The following is a 4,744-nucleotide window of genomic DNA, read 5'->3' as shown; positions in this document are numbered from 1 at the left end:
AGTGTTCCACCTAATTGCCCCTTTGGACTGGTAATTTATTTGGGGGAAGGGCTGAAGTCTCTATCAGACTTCAAGGAGTCTCAGTATAGAAAGGTAAGTGGCTGAGTGCTGACCTGATGTGAGGTCTCAGTGCAGCTGTACCCCTGAAAGGTGAATTGCTAAAATCATTAGTTTACCCAATGGCAACAACCTGCTTCCACTAGGTTACAGCTGCTCTGTAGTGAAAGGGTGCCCACTCCTACAAACATATTATTCCAGAGGGTAAAAAAACTACACTCCACTTTCCTGAAAACTGAAGAGTAGTGTATGAAGTTTTACACTTATTTTTATTATTCTTGAAGGACCTGCATTTTCTGTGGCTGTTTTTAATGTTCCAATGAAAAAAGCATTATTAAAACATGTGTTTTTTCCTTAAAGCTGGGGCAATTATATAAAGGCTGATATCTGGCATATCAACATTTGGCACTCATCTGGACACCTTTGGATTGTGAAGCTTTGCACACATTTATACAGTCATGAGTTTCTTTGCATAATCTTGGTCTGGCGATCCTATAATCTCCTGCAGTTCTCATTACAAACTTCTCCTTGACTGGTAAACAAGGGAGTAAAGTTTGAACAGGAGTGCAGGAAGGCAAAGTAAAGAAGTGCACTGACGTCCTTCCCATGAGATGAAGCAAGACACAAGAACTTGTGTTTATGCACTTGGCAGGGAACACCAGGACAAGTCAGAGAGACTACTGAAAACAGTGGATTGAGCAGTCCCTGGAAAGTTACCTATAAACTGTCATGGAGGAAACTAGCTGTGAGAAATGCTCTGGTTTATGATGACACTCTGGGTGTGATGGCAGTACAATGTCCTGTTTCTTTTCCTCAAAGGCTGACCTTCTCTCTGTTTGGTTTTGGTTTTTTGTGAAGAGTTGCAAAAGCTGAAGGAGAGAACCAGATTTTCTGTCTATGATGGGAACTCTCCAGGACTGTTCCACACAGCACAGAGCATATGCAACTGCTTTCAGGACTATATAAAAATGCCCTAAAGATTTATTGCTGAGTCGTGGTACCAAGTAAGAAATTAAAAATAGTAGCAAGAGTTTACGCAGAACGGCTACTTCAAACCCAAGAAAATTGCACAGAGATTGTATTTGTTTGCATATCCAGATACACACTTTGCAGCTATACCTCCCACACCAGTACACATAGGAGTATTTGCCCTGTTTTAGCAGCCTGAGGTAGGAAGTTAAAACACATTATATTTTCAGGCTACTGAATAGAAAGGACCCGCCTTGATAAAAGAATTTAATCAAGTAATGTGATTAGATGATTTAGTCAAAGCAGATCCTGTCCTACTGACATCACATAACATGATAATTTTCCCAGTTGCACAGTGGAGCACCTGGAAAAAGTCCCAGGAAACTTCCCTCCATTATTCCACCCAATCCCATGCATTTCTAAGTTGATAATTCAAGGCTTAGTACAATCATTCCAGAGCTGTTGCAGTATGGAGAAAATTTGAAGCAATAATTTTTGGGTGTTCATTTTCATTTAAAAATTGATGGTTGATGTCCAAACCATAAGATTCTATGTTTATTGATCATCACTTTGCAGAATTTCATTAAATAAGCACATATCACTTCCTTGTACACATATTTCAAGGTAGCATTTAATTTAGGACTTTCTGGTGGTAGATATTAACCAAAAGGTAAATTTGCAGAATTGTTTCCCGTGCTGCTTTTGGTACCATCAAGTGTCCAGCTTGTGGAAGAAATGCCAACCTTGCTTATACAAGATTCTGTGGTTACAAAACTCTACTGTGAGACAGGGCTTTGTTAGTTACATGAAAATTTGCTTTCACTTTGAAATGAGGGGTTCCTTTGCTGTTGTTATTTTTTTATTTGCTCCCTGAAAAGTGAATGTTGATGTTGGAACATAGTTCCATTTAGAAGGAATTGTTCAACACTGAACTTGGTCACCTCTATTCTGATACACGTGCATGGAAACAGAACAAAATTTGCCTGAATCTGAATTTTCCTAGGGTATAAATCATAGTTGCCTTCTTTACAGGGGCACTGAGGAATGGCCCCAGGTATTTCTGCAGCGTTAAGATGACACTGGTACTAACCTTGGCACTGGAAATAAAAAGGGCAACACATGGACATGAATCCTTCCAGCAAGGGCTTAATGCTGCCTGCTTTCTTTTTCTGATGTTTCAATTCTTCCCATGTCTTGGCTTTTGTCCATATGCAGTGTGGCTTTACAGGCTAAATTACACAGCTTTCTGTCCTTCCTTTTAGTGTCCTTCTTAGTGAAGTGAGTGTTGAAGCAGGGGAGGAAACATCGTGGTAGAAAGTAAAGCCAGACAAGAGAGCTGTGTTTACTCCCCTGCTTAATCAAGAAGACATCACGTTTTTTTCCTTTGTATTCAAATTTCATGCACTTGGCACTTACTCTGGGTATATATCCCTGAAATGCTAAATAGATATTTTTATTTGTTAACCTCAACAAGATTACAAGGAGGTTGATGGTGCTGTAAAAGAAATATTTTCCCATCAAAGACTGAAAGACTACTAGTGATATGAGTTCAATCAGAAATCCTGGTACTTTTATCTTGACTGTTTCCTAAGGTTTTCCAGGGTTCACTTGATGATTAATATTTTCTCCATGGGCACACATTGGCTGATGAAGTGGATGTGTACGGTGGAGAAGAAACTGAAACCTAGAGAAGATTTCCATCTGCCACGCTTGCAAATAGATTTACTGCTATGCTGCTGGCTGCTTATATAAAGATTGAGGTCAGGTCCTTCCTTATTTGCCTAAATCAAGGCCAGATAACATCTCTACTAGTTTGAATATTTCAAGCACAATATTTAAGGACATGGACACTTGTTTTAGGCCTTTCGTTTAGAAAGGTAATGATTGCAAACACAAGAACGCAATCACCACATGGCACTCTGAGCAAGGTCAGGAGATTCACAGGCACACTGAGGTCACAAATGATAAAACAGACTGCAAATGGCTAATTTGAGAGCTTTGCTCCAAAATAGAAAGGATATTTGCCAACTTGGCACCTGGATCTTCTTTACCAAAAGAAAGTATCAAGCTTTCCTATTTCAGGGTCAGGAAAAAAGAAGCAAATGTTTCTATAAAAAATTGTTAGAGTGGATGATCTGCAAGGGTTTTTCCTAGTCAGCTTCTTTAGTAGGAAGGGTCACTGTGGTGTCAGAAGGCACAAAGCAGGAGTTAAGAGACAGGCAGATCTAGGTTGTACAAGCCAATATTCTGTGGACAGTAGAGTCATTCCACTCCTCTCATAATGATCAAACCTCAATTTAACCTGTTAAGGTTTTCCACCTGCTACTCCATATAGAGCAATTCCACAATCTGACACCTCTGAAGACAAAAGGTACCTTTAACAATTGTACTTGTCCTTATTTAACTTTCTTTTCCTCCTCTGTTTTTCCCCTCTTCTCCCCTTACCTCCCGTCTTCCCTTTTTGCCCTTTTCTATTGCGACCTGTCATATCTCTTCTCACTCTGGATTTTCTAAGGTAAATACACCAAATTCCTCTAGTCACATCTCAGTTCCTCTGGTCATTCTGATATCCCTTCTCTGCACATCTTCCAGTCTGGATTAAGCTCCTTTGAACACGGGTAACCACAGGCAGGGACAAAGAGCAGGGAGGGCAAGGATTCAGGCTTTGAAGACAACCTAAGCATCCTGTTTACATGAGAATCCAAACAGAAGAGGCACATTCTCAAGCTATTTGAAAAGCTGTTGATCCTAGAAGGGTGATAAACTAGAACCAGTAAATCTAAAGTCTTTATCAACTTAATACATTTATTTATTAAGGTGTTTCTTTGCTTACTGTTTGAAGGTAGTTTCCCACTGGAAACAAAACAAACAACTATATTTGCAAAGGATTAGATCATAGTAGTCTGTTTTATAATGAGAAAAGTACCTAGGAGGAAGTCACTGGAGGTGAGATGTCTTTTTATAAATGGCAAGCTCAATAGAACTGACTTTCCAAAGAACTAACTCATCTCAAATTCAACAAAAAACTCAGGCATTGAAAGAAAATGTAAAAGGGAAAAATACTGTAACAAAATCTTCTAACTTTTATTTGCAAAATATCTTTTAAATTTAGTTGTAATTACCTTTATTTTTTTTTTTCTTTCAACTAAACATGACCATTTATATTACAACAGGGTCAGATGCAGAACAGCTCAGGCAGGAAAGTACCTCTAGTCCAGACTCCTGCCTATCAGGTAAACAGGTTTTTGCCTTTTTTATATGAAATTAAGTAAAGAGGATGGAAATCTAGGCTGAAGCAAGCAGTCAGGTTTTGTTTTACAGTGAAACAATTTTTACCTTCAGAAGAGAGCCAGAAGAAACAGCTTATCCTCATCTCAGAGTGAGCAGAGGCAATCAGAGGTGGCCTGTTTTAATATTGTCACAACAAACATTTCTGCTGAAAAACCTGAGATCTATTTTACTGAACCTGTAGTACTGCAGATGAGATTCCTGAAAGAGAGAAATTGAGAGAAAACTTTCATACTTAAAAAACCAATACCAAAGCAAAAGCCTGCTTGAGATAGGGGAAAGAAAAAATAGTGAAATAGAACAAAAAAGCTCCTAACACCCTAACATTTAAAGTTATAGAAAAAAATTAAAACAGGGCTTTGGCAGTCATAAAGAAGCAATTTAACAGGAAAAGGAAGAAAAAAGTCATTCATCTTTCTGAAGCCCAGAG

Source organism: Pseudopodoces humilis, chromosome 15, assembly GCF_049639895.1.
Source record: "Pseudopodoces humilis isolate 2021_Gansu_Grassland_sample_001 chromosome 15, ASM4963989v1, whole genome shotgun sequence".
Lineage (NCBI taxonomy): Eukaryota > Metazoa > Chordata > Aves > Passeriformes > Paridae > Pseudopodoces > Pseudopodoces humilis.
Note: the sequence above shows the minus strand (reverse complement) of the source record.